Genomic DNA, 16179 nt, shown 5'->3' with positions numbered 1-16179 from the left:
TAACTGACGACCTCCAAGCTGCCAAAGACAGAGGTCATTACACTCTGCTCATATTACTCGACCTCTCTGCAGCATTTGACACCGTGGACCACCCTCTTCTCCTTCACATTCTCAATACCCTTGGTATTCGGAACAAAGCTCTATCCTGGATCTCATCCTACCTCTCCCATCGTACTTTCAGTGTCTCTTCTGCTAACACCTCCTCCTCCTCTATTGATCTCTCTCTGTGGGGTTACCCCAGGTCTCTGTCCTGGGACCTCTTCTCTTTTCTCTATACACACTCTCTCTAGGTGACCTAATGACATCTTTTGGTTTTAATTATCACCTCTATGCTGACGACACACAAATATACTTTTCAACACCTGACCTTACACCTGCTGTACAAACCAAAGTTTCTGAATGTCTCTCTGCTATAACATTCTGGATGGCCCTCCGTTGCCTTAAACTCAACATGGCTAAAACATAGCTCCTCATACTTCCTCCCAAACCTGGCCCTGCCCTACTACCTCCTTCCACATTACTGTTGGAACTATGATCATTCACCCAGTAGCTCAAGCACGCTGCCTAGGGGTCACACTCGACTCCTCTCTGACATTCGCCCCTCACATTCAAAACATTTCTAAAACCTGTTGCTTTTTCCTCCGCAATATAACAAAGATACGCCCTTTCCTCTGTTGCTCGACTGCTAAAACTCTGACTCAGGCCCTCATTCTCTCCCGTCTTGATTACTGTAACTTCCTGCTATCCGGCCTTCCTGCCTCTCACCTGTCTCCCCTACAATCTATCCTAAACGCTGCTGCCAGAATCACTCTACTCTTCCCTCTCCTGGCTTCCGATCAAATCCCGCATCTCACACTCCATTCTTCTACTCACTTTTAAAGCTTTACACTCTTCTGCCCCTCCTTACATCTCAGCCCTAATTTCTCGTTATGCACCATCCAGACTCTTGCGTTCTTCTCAAGGAAGTCTTCTTTCTCCCCCCTTTGTATCTAAAGCCCTCTCCCGCCTTAAACCTTTTTCACTGACTGCCCCACACCTCTGGAATGGCCTTCCCCTCAGTACCCGACTAGCACCCTCTCTATCCACCTTTAAGACTCAACTTAAGACACACTTGCTTAAAGAAGCATATGAATAGCACTGTGGATATTCTGAACACGATACATAAAGCTTGGCCCCCTGCAGACGCACTTACCAGAACTTCCTCCTACTGTCTCTGTACGTTCTCCCTACCTAACAATTAGCCTGTAAGCTCCTCGGGGCAGGGACTCCTCTTCCTTAATGTTACTTTTATGTCTGAAGCACTTATTCCCATTACCTGTTATTTATATTATCTGGTAATTATTTGATTACCACATGTATTACTTCTGTGAAGCGCTATGTACATTAATGGCGCTATATAAATAAAGACATACAATACAATACAATTGCTTCAAATTAAAAATAAAAATAAAACAATGAACTGCGAAATTTATTAAGAGAATTATTCCAATTACAATCTGTTAATGTATTAGGTCTAAACAATGTATTACATCAAATGTATGAAATCAGAGAGAAGCTACAGCACAAGCTCTGTTATCTGATTATACAGTATTAAGTGGCAAATAAAAGAAAAAAAACGAAATATTATCTGGACTGGGGAATAACGTTAAAAAAAAACTAGCTGCTAAAGTGAAAATATACAAAACACTATCCATTTAATTACATCTAATAATGCTAAAATTATTTAAAACACACCAAATCCTGACACTGGTAGGAAATACAAAATGTGATGGGCATTCTGTGGTTTATGCCACTGATTTACTCATAATCCTTTTTACCTGAAATTTAGTTAGTAACCTCGAGCCCTTGGCAACAAGGCACCATAACCAATGGGACTAGGCTCCTCTTACCTTAGGGTATGGGCAGTGTGCTCCCTGACCTCTTACCCCTCCTCCACCCTTCTGGCAGTAGGGGTGACATTGTTGGGGGCTGGGAGTTTTCATATAGCCAGTGGCAGGGGCGGGAGGTCAGTCTGCACCCTGCCAAGACATCCCTTCCCACCCTCCCTCTTTTGTGTGTCTACTGTTAATATGGTTAATGTTGTACTTGTTGAATTTGTATGAAATAAAAAGCAAAAGAAGGAAAGATAATGAGGAAAATATGAGACAAAGGACAGATGTTCCTTGAAGGAGAGTGAGATAAGTCTCCATTTATGTAACCCCCGTGGGGTAAAAAATTGGAGGTGTGTTGTTGCCTTTGGTTGGCGTACCATTGGCTTTTACACAACGAGTGAGCACTCTGCAGGGGGTTGGCACTTATCAGGTTAACATGTTTTAATAAAAGGGCGCAGCCTTGTACCTCCAGACCTTGTTTGTGGTCATTTATTTACTTATGTTATTATGAGGTATGGGTCACTGAGAGTGGAGGGAGGGGGAGCTTCCTTGCAGTCTCCAAGGTCATGCAATTCAGGGCAATTTAAATTGAACAAAAGTACTCGTTCCCTCCAAGACTAGTAAGCTTAGCCACTCAGGTCCACTGTCTACAACCATGAATAGCAGGTACTAAGTACTGTACGTTGCCAAAAGAATGATGTACGGTTAATATTTACAAATTAGGTTGTAAGCTCTCTGAGGCAGGGATTTCCTTTCCTACTGTCTGTTTTTGTTTGTTGCACTTATTTTATTTTAAATAATTCCGTCTGTTCTGTTGTGTCTTTTGTAAAGAGCTGCGTACATTGTTGGCGCTATCTAAATAAAAATATACATACATACAGTAAATACATATACGTTTGTGCGACGTGACCTCTGTCTCCAGGCTCCCGTTATTGGGATAATTAGATGTGGAAGAGTCATTTATGAGCATACAGTGTACAGATGTACCAGTGGGACACCCACAATGCTCTAGCAAAGTGGTAGCCAACTCCAGTCCTCAAGGGCCACCAACAGGTCAGGTTTTCAGGATATCCCTGCTTCAGCACAGGTGGCTCAGTCAAAGATTGAGCCACTGATTGAGCCACTTGTGCTGAAGCAGGGATAACCAGTGGCTCAATTTTTGACTAAGCAACCTGTGCTGAAGCAGGAATATCCTGAAAACCTGACCTGTTGGTAGCTCTTGAGGATTGGAGTTGGCTACCCCTGCTCTAGCGGGAGTAGACACCCTTGTGCAGATATTAGCCACGTGCAAAAAAAGGGATGGGGGCTAACAAGTTATTGTACCCACTGGCGCGCACCTGCCAGGCCATTTCAAACTCCTTAGGTATCGGACATCACTGGAAGGGAGGAGTTAACTCTATGGTATAAAAGTCCTACCACACCCCTCCTAGAAAGTCCACGTTTCTTGTATTTATGTGTAAGTAGCTCAGGATAGGGATTTTTTATTGACGGTAGCAAAGAAAGAAACTATTTGAAGCCAGGAGTCCCCGGAAAATAGACCAGCAGAAATGTGCCAACCACACCTGTGAATATCTGTGAGCCAGGTACAGTAACTGACCAAGACTGTCCACATCCAGCTACAGATTACTATGGAGCAACTAACCAAGTTGGCATAGTTATTAATCCTACCTTGAAGTGAACCCCTGAGATATTACTTAGGTTTATTGAAGACACACCAAAGGATTGTTTATTGTGTTTACTACATGCAGCCCAGAGAGGGATTGTAGCTTGTGACAAAGGACAGGACAAACGCCCACCCAGGGACTGTCTAATAACTGCCATCAAGTTCTGTGTTTCTATATATAAGATTTGCGAATGTGTTCAAATGTCTCGCTCATCGGCAGTCCTTAGATCTTTCCTTCAAAAATAATGTGTTCATTTTAAATTGTAAAATAAATACGATGTGGGGAGAATAGATTAGAGGTTGCATATTTTCCTAACATCTATTTTGGACGCTTATTTCACATGATAAGATGTAGAAATAAAATTTGATCCACACTTTTGCATCGTTCAATTAACTTTAAACTCATCTACCGATTAACTACCGATTACAATTTCTTAAAATATCAGAACAATCAAGACGTTTGTAGTATTTTTTTTGGACAAAGGACATTTTTGATGGGTGTCATTGCTGCCCTTCACTGAGCCTTTCATTTGGCACACTTTTATAGATGCCAGCACAATAAATCAGGTTTGTTTGTCTTCACAAAACAAAGCTTTCTTGAACAGCTCTCCCCTGGGAAGAGGTGGAATTAAATGGTGATATAATGTTGGAGTTTCCACTGAACTTGCTCTGTACTCATTTTGAAAACAATGATTTATTGCGCAGAGATCTATAAAACTTTGCCACTTTACTAATATAGTGAGCTTGGTGTATTGATTTGTGTCTGCACCTGCATTTTAAGAATGTAAGGCTGCTATCCCAGTGAAACTACTTTTCCCATTAATGGATAGGTGTTAACAATGAAAGATTTTAAACCTGTGTGCCTGTTTTTTGGAGGATTTATAAGCACTAACTAGTTGAGTACACCTGATATAAGCCAAATATATGGCTTCAACATGTAAAAAAAATACTTTCTGTTCAACATTTAGAGTGCCAGTGAGTGGCTGCACCAGAGTTCCTCCGGACTTCCGGCACATCCAGTCATATGATTGCTTATGGAATAAATCGCATGGCTGCAACCAGGATGCCGGAAACAGAAGAGAAGGGGGTTCCATTTCCCGTGGCAAATGAGCAAGCACCCATGGCTTAAATACACCCATACCGTACCAGGCATGTTATATGGGCACTCTAACGGTTAATAAACTACAGTCAGTTTTTACAAAATCAGTTGGTAAAGTTGGTTTGGCTCTCTAAATGCTAAACAGCCCTTGAACTATTTGTCCCATGAATAAATGGATTTAACATTTAATTCATTTAAATTGAATCATCTGCTACTCTGTAATGTGTTAGAAATTGGTATAATGAACTATATTTTATTTACTGTAATTATGAGCATTTAAGAACTTGTGTCAGTATGTAATCCATCTTGAGAAGTTGGTGTTTTGCTGGTCTCTTGTGAGCATTTTAACTGGAGCACTTTGTTTGCTTAGTCATTTTATTAATGGCAAATCATTTCTTATTTCTTAATATTTGAAAAATATATATTTTCCAAAAGAGTGGAATATATTGTTTCTTTTTTTCATCAATCAGGAAACATTACAGGCATATTCTGTATGTGCGACTACCAAAATAAGCTTTCAAATAATAATATTAAAAGGTCACATAACATAGATCCTAAATTCTTCAGTAAATACGTTAGAATTGATTAAATCATTATTTTTATCCCACCGTCATGTTCCCAGCATTCTGATTCTGGCTAACAACTTAAAGGACTTGATGCACTAAAGGTCAACAATACTGAGTTTAAAGTTAGCAGGGTAGTGGTGGGTGAAGGGGGGAGGGAGGGATTGTGGCGATAATATTTACAATTGCTGCAGTATTCATAAAGAATTATCTCATTATATACTGGTTGTGACATTTATTCTCATTTGCACAGCTCGAAATTGCAATAACTGCGATATGCTAGTAATACAAAATAAATGTTAACTGTTCAATTACATTACAATTAGAAGGCAAGTTCTTCAGAGCAGGTACTCCTTTTCTTAAATGTTACTTTTATGTCTGAAGCACATTTGTATTTAAGTAATAATCCCCGAAGAACAGGGCATTACTGGCCAATAATGCCCTGGCTGGAAGAGTTGAAGGCCCGAGGCGAACAAACAACAAAGCAGCTCTACACACACAAACTCTGCTGCAACACACACATGCTACACCCATAAACACTGCTGCTGACACTGACACACACACACACAAACACAAACTGGTGCTACACATACAACAGCACAACACAACACACACTGCAGCCACAATAAAAGATGCAGCCACTTACTAAACTTTGCACTCCCACCCCCAATTCTACACACAACACAGCACAACACAGCACCTCTACACACACCTCACACAAACACAACACTGCACCTCTATACACAACACAGCACCTCTGTCTACACACACAACATACGCACAACACTGCACCTCTATACACAGCACCTCTACACACAACACACACACTGGAGCTCTATACACACACAGCACCTCTACACAGATATACAACAGCACAGCACTCACACCCAAACTGCAGCCACAAAAGAAACTGCAGACAGTCACTTACTTCTTTGCAGACTCCTCCTTCCCATTCAACTGAATCTGCTCAGAAAATCTCAGTCAGCTCGGGAGGGGGAGGAGTCAACCCATGGCTGATACGTCCTGACCAATCCCCTGCCCTGTCTCAGAGCTGTTACTTCAATCAGACGAATCCCCTGCCCTGTCTCAGCTGTTCTGAAAGCTGATTGGCTGGAAATAAACACATAGAAAACTACATATTCTGCTGCTTAAATTCTGGGCATTACTGATTGGATAATGCCTGGAATTTTAACCAATCAGAGAGCAGGGTTTTTAATAATGCCCTGAATTTGACTGCTTTAGCCTATAATATTTGTTACTTATATGATTGCCACGTGTATTACTGCTGTGAAGTGCTATGTACATTAATGGCGCTATATAAATAAAGATATACATACATACATACATACATACAAACATACATACATACAATTAAAGTTAAAATATTGATTCATATTGATGACTACAATTGGTGTACAATATGTGTAACCCTTATTCCCCCCCCCCCCTAGACTCATCTGACATATCAAGGGTGTGTGAGGGTGGATTACATGTACTGAGTGGTGCGTACCTGTGTGGAAAAGGAGGGCCTGAGTCTCCCGCGGTGGTGTGGGGGATCACAGGACCAGGCTTCTGGGGTAGTAGCCTCCATGATTTCAGTGGTGGTGCAGCGCCTCCATCCTCTATACCTTCCCAGGGTATGGGGTAGGACCTGTATAGAAGAGTGACCACTGGTCCCAGGGTGGATGCTCCAGAATCACACAGCAGTTGTTGGTAAAAAGGTAATGTCTCTCTTTATTGGGTCGAGCAGTGCCCGGCAGGCGTAGTGACAAGCAGCCACAACAACAACAGCAATGTCTCCACATCACATGGCCCTCCAATCTGTACAGGCCTTTCCTCCTCTCCTTCCCTCCAAGTGTACACTCCGACAGGATGGACTGGGCTGGGGCCTCAATACCCCGCTGCCCACCTCAGAGGGTATCCTCTGGGTGGGGAATGGATTCTCCCCATCACCCCATCATTGGGGTGACGGGCATTGGCCCACCTGAACTTGGCTCGCTCTCCAATTGTCCTAGGCCAGAGTTCTCTCTCTTGCTGCTCCCAGGACGGAGCTAGGTATACTCCTCTCACTCCCAGGACAGACTTCCAGAGTCCACTCCTCGTAGACTCCAGAATCGACAGACCTGTCACTTACAGGAATGGGCTGCTAAATAGGCTTAGCCCCACCCCTTATGATGTCAGCAGTACCTCCCCTTTGTCTCGTGCCTGCAGCAGAGTCAGGGGCATGCATCTATCAATCAGAGCAGGGCTTGAAGGGGGGAAAACCTATGATCACTACTGGTGCCTGCCTCTAACAGGACTTACCACAGTAGGAGGAAGATAGGTATAGCCTGTGCTGTTTACAGGGGGCTACACTCTCCCTCTGGTGGAATCCAATGGTCTCCACTTGGACCTAGCTCTAGCAGCACCATCCTGCGGCGAACAACCTGGGAAACAGCACATATTATAGCAGTGTTAGCATAACATTGGCACATGAGGTAGTTCTAGAAAATAAACACGGGTACTCCCAACGTGGAGAACCCTACAAATAATGTTTTGGATCTGGCTTTCTTATTCTTCGGCCATTATGATCCATGATGGTCACATAGAAAGATTGCACCGACCCATGCTCCGGTCGATACATCACACTGTGCATGTATATGCACCTCCCTATGCTCCAGATCCTAACCAACTCACTTATTTTATCCTCGTTATGATAACCTCCCTGACCAAACTTGGTCCGAAGATATTCCTGCACAGCCTCCCTGAGCCAGCTATCCCGATTTTCTTCTATTTCCCTCATGATTGGCTCAGGCACATAAGGGTACTCGTATCCATGTGACTGCCTATACCTAGCCACTATGGCTCTGTCGGCACGGCTCAATTTAGTGAGCTTGCGGTGCCCCGCCATGCTTGGCAGTATCCAAAATTCTGGCTCTTCCGGAGCAATTTCTTCATACAGTATACTGGGGCCTTTGGGTTTAATGAGTTTCTGCTCGATCTCCCGGAATCTATGGTCTATCTCATCCTCCACCTCCTGAGGAGTAAAGGCACCTGTTGCCCACCAATGATCTATGATGTTGCTCTTAATGAGCAGGAATCGTGTACGGTCCATCCCTGCATGGAACCCAGTAAACATGGGCGCCCACCATTTGTCACGGTGCTCGTATTCTGTAGACTGACTAGTGTGCTCTACCTCAGATTCTGCCTGCGAGGAAACACCGGACGTCCCCGCCTCCATAGAGCGCGAGCAATCTCTCCTCCCCTTGGCATTAAAGTACCTGGTAGGGTTCATCTTTTGAACCACCTCCGGAACAGGCCCAGACTCTGCTGGAGATGCTTTCTGGGGCGCTTTCTCCGCCATGTGTCTCGCCTCTCTCGATGGACCTTGGCTCTTCAGGGTGGCCATTGCAGCGGCCATGGCTACTCTCCAGGAGGAGAACAGAGCTTCTGGGCCTCGTTTTCTGGTGGAACCGGAAATGACGTCATCAGCTGTGCCCTTAGAATCTCCATCCGCTCCGTGGTCACGCACCGGAAGTGCATCGAGGACCGGCATGGGCGTTGGCGGAGCATCCGGTTCACGGGCGGACAAGTCTCTCCTTCTCGTCCTCTTCGGTTGCTGCTGTTGCCTGGCGGGAGTAAGGGGGTGGTGGAGTCTCCTTACCGCTCCGCTGCTGTTCGGTGATCTTGGGATCCTCTGGGGTCGTCTCGGTTGCCATTTCTGCCGCACTGGGAGTCACCACGGCCGTGGGACACTTACGGGCCTCTGGCTCGCCAAGAATGGCAGGATGTTCCCTTCCATATGATAGAATTTATGTGAATAAATAATTGTTGGGTAGACCAGAGCTAGATTGTGGCTTTTCATCACTGAGATCTGAACTGAATTGAGGTCTGCGCTAAGAATTCTGATCCATAAAGTGTTAATAAGATGTATTCACATGAGACGCAGAATACATTACTACACTGGAAAAACTACAAGACTTCCATTGTCTCACATTATTATCCCTGCAATGTATAATTTTATTAGGCTTTCAATTATATTTATAGTTTTATTGCAATGTTATGATTGTATTATCAGGCGTTATATTCTTTAAAATAAAGTAATTTAATAAAATGTTAGATCTATCAAACTAGCTACATACAGGTCACAGAAAATTACTATTGCCCCTAGGAGGATTGGCCACGCATTGTATACATAGCATCCTTCATTTTGTCAGTTAAACTTTTTATTTATCATCAGATTCAATATTAAGCATCTTATTTTGCTGCAATTTACCATTTCCTCCCTGTCTCTCAAAAAGTTTTCATTAGAGCCTTGGAGCCATTCAATTATTTTGCAGCCAAACTCGGTTCTATCATATGTACATATCTGTTTACCTTTACAATTCACAAAGAACACAAGCATATCTAATGTACTCTAATGCATTAATAAAGACTCAGATTGACATACTAGCCTACAACTAATTGGTCACCTGTTGTTAGTTTGTTATGGTACACTGAGAGGTTCTAAAGAAGATATAAGGTGGGAATGTAAGTGGGTATGTTGCTATATAAGTGACTGTTGCGTTGGAATATAAGTGGGTATGTTGGTATATAAGTGATTGTTGGGTGGGAATGTAAGTGGGCATGATGGTATATAATGGGGTGTTGTGTGGGAATGTAAGTGGGTGTGTTGGTATATGTCAGTGTTTGGTGGGTATGTTGGTATATAAGCGAGTGTTGGGTGGGTATGTTGGTATATACGTGAGTGTTGGGTGGGAATGTAAGTGGGTGTGTTGGTATATGTCAGTGTTGGGTGGGTATGCTGGTATATAAGTGAGTGTTAGAAGGGAATCGTAAGTGGGTATGTTGGTATGTAATTGAGTGTTGGGTCGGAATGTACATTTGTATGTTGGCATATAAGTCAGTGTTGGATTGGAATCTAAGTGGGTATGTTGGTATATGTCAGTGATGTGTGGGTATGTTGGTATATAAGTGATTGTTGGGTGGGAATGTACGTGGCTATGTTGGTATATGTGAGTGTTGGGTGGGACTGTACGTGGGTATGTTGGTATACAAGTCAGTTTTTATATATAAATATATGTTTATTTCACACAAAGATTTTGATGTATTTTTAGAACAACAACCACCAAGCAATCATTTAAAAGATCACACAATTTGCACTGTATTTGCTAATAAGATATACAATTCAGTACATTATTGTAGGGTCATTACAGTGTAAGGACTTTCTTTGTTTTATTTTGTTTCATAAAACGGGACTTGTTTAAAGTGCTGAGAATAAATACATTTTGGTCCATGTCTCAAAAAAAAAAGGAAAATGTTTAGTCGATGATGTTAGAGGAAATAAGAATTGATACAATGCAAGTGTGTGAGAAAGAAGAAACATGATAACTATTAGAAATAGATTTTGGATCTGACAAAGCTCAAGAGAAAATTGTGATGGCGTTTTTGTTAACTATTCTGGGTAAAGGTACATTTTAAAAAGTAGAAAACTAGTGTGATTTAATAACAAGATTATCAACACAGCATCAGAACTGAAGGGAAAGAAACTATATAAGATATTTTTTTTTTATTGTACACTTGAGAATATAGTACAAAGAGTGCTTCTTCACCAGACATAAACCTTTATGGCAGAAAAAGTTGGGTCCCATGAATGTTATAAGAACTCCAGTACTATATAATAAAATATTGTTACATCCTTTCAATTTGAAATCTATACTATAATTCAGAAAAATTGTTTGTACGGCTATACAAATCCACCGACTTAATCCTAGAGCCACCAAACTTGGCATGCTATCTAATAGGATCAAAAGGAAGAGCTGGGTTAATATAAAGGTAATGTAATCTTTTTACAATAGATGCCACCTCATACAAAATATTAAAACACAATGTTGTGTGCCAAAACATATGTTTTATTGCATGAACATAGGGGTTCATAACGCCAGTCCTCAAGACCCCCCCAACAGGTCAGGTTTTAAGGATATTCCTGCTGCAGGACAGGTGGCTCAATCAGTCACTGCTTCAGCACAGGGGGCTCAATCAGTCCCTGCTTCTGCACAGGTGGCTCAATCAGTGGCTCAGTTTACTGAGTAGGGTTTGGTATTTCTGGGTTTTGGTATGTTTGGCCCCTAGCTTCGTATAACCCCCGAACAAATGTTAATGAAAACGTCATTTTTTTCACTCTAACTCCTCGGGAAATTATTCGATTAACTTCAAATTTGGAATGTTGGTACATATTTGGAGGAGACAAAATCACAAACAAAGTACCGGTTCAATACTCCCAGTTCCAGTTTTAAAGCATTTTTCTTGATTTTAGCTAAATGCTTCACAGTTATATTTAAAGACATTTCATGGAAAGTTAGAGATAAGATATGTTATAGCCGTATGTAACAGTTAGGCCAGATTAACATGTGAGACAGCTGAAGTCTTGAAAGAACTTAGACTGGTGGCGGCTTTGACAGTCTCCGGTAGGTTGTTCCAGTTGTGAGGTGCACAGTAAGAGGAGGAGGAGCGGACAGATTCTTTGTTGAACCTTGGACCCATGAACAGTCTTTTTGAGCCAGATCTCAAGTGATAGGAGCTATGTGTGGCAGTGGTGAGGAGCTTGTTCAGATAGACGGTAGCTTGCCCAGAAAGTATTGTATTTGAAGGCAATACAGGAAAAATTTACTTCGTATCTGGACTCAAGGGATAGCCAATCTAGTTCTTGGAGCCTTTTGCAGTGATGTGGTTGTAGTTACATTGTAGGACAAAACAGAATATTGAGTTGTTACTATGTGAGGTTTTGTTTACTGATCCCTATAAAGATAAAAGATACCGGGATTCAGTTGTTCCAAAAAAATAGCTTTGACCTTTCAGCTTTTCAGCCAACACAGGGAAAAGACAGAATTCGGTGACTATTTCATAAATAATCATTGATATTGAAAAATGTATTTGCAAGAAGTGCCAGTATATCTTGTCGTGAATACCAAATGAATGTTGTAGTGAATTTACCTGGTGCACCGAAAGTTTACATTTCTACTTATTTTTTTTTATATGAGTGAGAAGAAAAAGGCTCAAACTTTGAGACATCACTTTATAATGTAATAGACTTGTTACTAAAACCTAAAACCTCCCAAATATGCAGTGGCTTTTATTGTACGGTACTGTATCCATCGTACAATACTTTGAAGACAGTCATAGGAAAAAATACTTCTGGATCATTAATGAGTACAATAAGGCCCGTTACATCTTCGAATCATTATCCCCAAAATGCAAGCTGAGTCACTTAAGGCAAATGTTGGAGCAAGGAAAGTTGAATTCTTGAAGCAAAGTGTTGCCAGATGAAAATGGCACATTACTAAGTGTCGATCATTTTTTTTTCCTTCAAAAATTGTCTTTACACGTTGCTTCATAACTGTTTTTCTGTTCTTTCTTCCAGCATGCAATGAAGTGCAAAATGAGTTTACATTTTCCCCTGCTACTCCATTGACTGAAGTGTCATCTTTCTCATGTATGTTATAGGACAGTGCTGTTGTATGCTGTTACATATGTTATATGTATGTATGTGCTGTATGTTATAGGACAGACATGCTGACTGCATGCCGTTATAATCCACAGGGGCCTATGCACTAAGCGGAGGGGGAAAAAATCGCCGGGCTGTTTAAATGGCCAGTTTTGACAGCGTTGCTATCACAGTATGCAGAAAGCCCAGAATACCAGTGATAGCAACATTTGCCAAACGGGCGAGAAGCTGGTGACGTGATGATTGCCTCTCTGAAAAAGGCTCACCAGGCGATTTCTTTCTGCTGCAGAGAGAGCCGCCTCTCCCTGCGCAAATCTCGCCCGAGATCAAACATTTTTTAAACTAAAATTTAATACTAGTGTATTGTAGCAGGGGTCTCCGGAGCATAACCTCGTTGATATCAGGTCATATCAGGTGATATTACCAATTAGACTGTAAGCTCCTCGGAGCAGGGACTCCTTTTCCTTAATGTTACTTTTATGTCTGAAGCACTTATTCCCATGACCTGTTATTTATATTATGTCTTATTTATTTGATTTCCACGTGTATTACTACTGTGAAGTGCTATGTACATTAATGGTGCTTTATTAATAAAGACATACAATACAATACAATACCCGCGGTCACGTGACGCGGGACATTTAAATTAATAGGAAATACCGGCACCCCATAACTGAGCCTATATCTCGGGAAGCAGGGTGTCTCCAGATCTCAAATCAATGAGGTTCTGATCCGGAGACCCCCTTCTACAATACACTAGTATTAAAACCCAAATAAAAAATTGAACAAATTTGTTACGGTAGCAGCTTTCTGCTATGGTAATGAAGCTTCTTTAATGTAATTTTTATTAATAGTTTGCGGGAGCAGGGGGTCTCCTGAGATGAACCGCATTGATTCCAGCCTCAGGGACCCTTGCTTCCCGAGTTTAAGGCCCTAGTATGGGGTTCTGGTATCTTCTCCAGTATTTAAATCCCATGGTCACGTGACGCGGATCATTTTAAAAAGGCGCCGATACTGCACCCAATGCCCCATACCGGGGCCTGTAACTCGGAAAGCAGGGGGTCCCAGAGGCAGAAATCAAAGCAGTACAGCTAAGGAGAACCTCTGCTCCCGCACACTATTAATAACATTTACATTAAAGCAGCTTCATTACCTTATCAGATAGCCTCTATGGCAATGATGGGGGTAAGGCACAATAGCAGATTTATTGGGGGCAATTTCCCCCAATAAACATTGCAATATGTACTACCCACCAATACACAACCCACCCCCTGTGTCCCCAAAAAACCTTATTCCCCACTAACACACATTAAATCATTTTTTTGTTTTTATGCACAGGAATAATACTAGAGGCCGACGGGGGCCCTCGGGTGGTCCCAGCAGGTGTCTGGGAGCCTTCGGGTGGTCCCTGTGGGTGTCCGGGGGTACTCAGGTGTTCCCCGCAGGTGTCCAGGAGTCCTCGGGTGGTTCCCACAGTGAAAATACACAATAATAAAAGATACACAAGCACCTAAACACACCAATTCAATAAATGAAAGCACTAGTCAACCAATTCAATAAATAAAAGTACTAGCCAACCAATTAAATACATAAATAAAAGCACTAACCAACCAATCAATTTAATAAATGAAAGCACTAACCAACCAATCAATGTAATAAATAAAAGCACTAACCAAAAAAACAATTAATTAATTTAAACAACTAGTAAACAAATCAATTAATTAATAAAACAACTAGCCAACACATCAATTAAAACCAGTAGCCAACAAAATAAATAATTAATTAAAAACGCTAAACAATCGGAAAATGAAATAAAAACGAGCCATCCAAATTACAAACAATTTAAGCCAAACAATAAACAGGGAACTAAAAAACAACAATCAATAGAAAAAAAGCATTTGCCATAAAATGAGCACAGATTAATACATTACCAGTAAATGGGCAATAAAAAACATACAACTAAAAAAAATACAATAAAAAAAACCTGTTAAAATAAAATTAAATACTGTACATTCAATATTTTTCTTACCTTTGGAAGCGTTGACTCTCTGAATCCCGACGATTCTGCAAGCTCTCGTACCGCGACATTATCAAAGTCAATCCAACGCCATCCACCTTGAAGATCCGGAACAAGTAACAAAATTCTTCTTTCTTTTATCTTCTATCAGTCTTCTTTCTTTATCTGTCATTATTTCTTTCTGTCAATCCAAAACCCCTTGGTAAATCCAGAACAGGATGTTCTCTAGTCTACTTCTTGAGGTAAAATGAGACGTACAGGTCTTATATAGGGCCTGTGACGACACATTTTATAGTCAGATGGTACAGCTCCAATCCGATTGGACGCTGTATCATGTGATCGCACCTCCCTTGGATATGACGTCACATCCTTAAAAAAGAAAAGAAAAAGAGGCGGGCACCTGATACAACGTCCAATCGGATTGGAGCTGTACCATCGGACCATAAAATGTGACGTCACAGACCCTATAATATAAGGCCTGTACGTCTCTTTTTACCTCAAGAAGCCAAGAAGAACATCCTGTTCTGGATTTACCATGGGGTTTTGGATTGACAGATGAAGAAAGAATATTAAAGAAAAGAAATAAATAATGGCAGATGAAGAAAGAAGACAGTGATAGAAGATAAAAGAAAGAAGAATTTCGTTACCTGTTCCAGATCTCAAGGTGGATGGCGTTGGATTGACTTTGATGACATTGTAGTACAATAGATTCCAGAATCTCTGGGATTCGGAGGGCCAAAGGTAACAAAGGTACCTTTTCTTAAAGGTAAGAAAACTATTGAATGTATGTAATTTGATTGTGTTTGTTTCTTTTAATATTTTTCATTGCCCATTTACTGATGATGTATTAATCTGTGCCCATTTAGGGTACAAATAAATACAGTGACAGACAATGAATTTTTTGGCAAATACTTGTTTTTTATTGCTTGTTATTTTTTCGATTTCTGTTTATTGTTTGGATTAAATTGTTTTGAATTTGGATGGCTTGTTTTAGTATATTTTAGGATTGGTTAGCGGTTTTAATTATTTATTTGTTTTGTTGGCTACTGGTTTTAATTAATTAAATAATTGTTTTGTTGGCTAGTGGTTTCTTGCCGCTCGTTTGGCGATTTTTTTTCTCTGAATTTTTTTTGCCGAAAAAGGCTATTATTGGCGATTTATCGGGGCTTACTGAATAGCAATAGGCCTTTTTGGTGAAAAGGCCTCGATAAGTGGCTTATCGGCGCTTAGTGCATAGGCCTCACAGTCTGTTATTGTCCACCATGTGTCACTGGTATCATGTGACTATTTGTTTAAAACATTCACATGCAAACATTTTATTACCCTATTGATTATAAATCTGGAACTCTCATTTTTGACAGTGACAGTCATATAGATTGTAAGCTCTACGGGGCCGGGATTTCCTTTCCTATTGTCTGATTTTATGTTTGCTGTACTTATTGTATTATAATTCCCTGTATTGCAAGCATGTCAAACTCGCGGC

General features: G+C 41.1%; 1 protein-coding gene across 5 annotated transcripts in view; it reads right to left on the bottom strand.

The window, feature by feature from the left end:
* ADCY8 (adenylate cyclase 8) overlaps positions 1-16179 on the bottom strand; it is a 464483-nt gene that overhangs the window by 378139 nt on the left and 70165 nt on the right. The window contains exon 1 of one of the 5 annotated variants that reach the window (XM_075582009.1): positions 6125-6185. The exons of the other annotated variants lie outside the window; for them this stretch is intronic. The gene's annotated coding sequence lies outside the window, so the exon portion shown is untranslated. Of the gene's footprint in view, positions 1-6124; positions 6186-16179 lie in introns of those variants that run through there. 5 annotated transcript variants of the gene reach the window in all.

This window comes from Ascaphus truei, chromosome 2, assembly GCF_040206685.1.
Source record: "Ascaphus truei isolate aAscTru1 chromosome 2, aAscTru1.hap1, whole genome shotgun sequence".
Classification (NCBI taxonomy): domain Eukaryota; kingdom Metazoa; phylum Chordata; class Amphibia; order Anura; family Ascaphidae; genus Ascaphus; species Ascaphus truei.
Note: the sequence above shows the minus strand (reverse complement) of the source record. Positions and strands in the feature narration are given on the sequence as shown.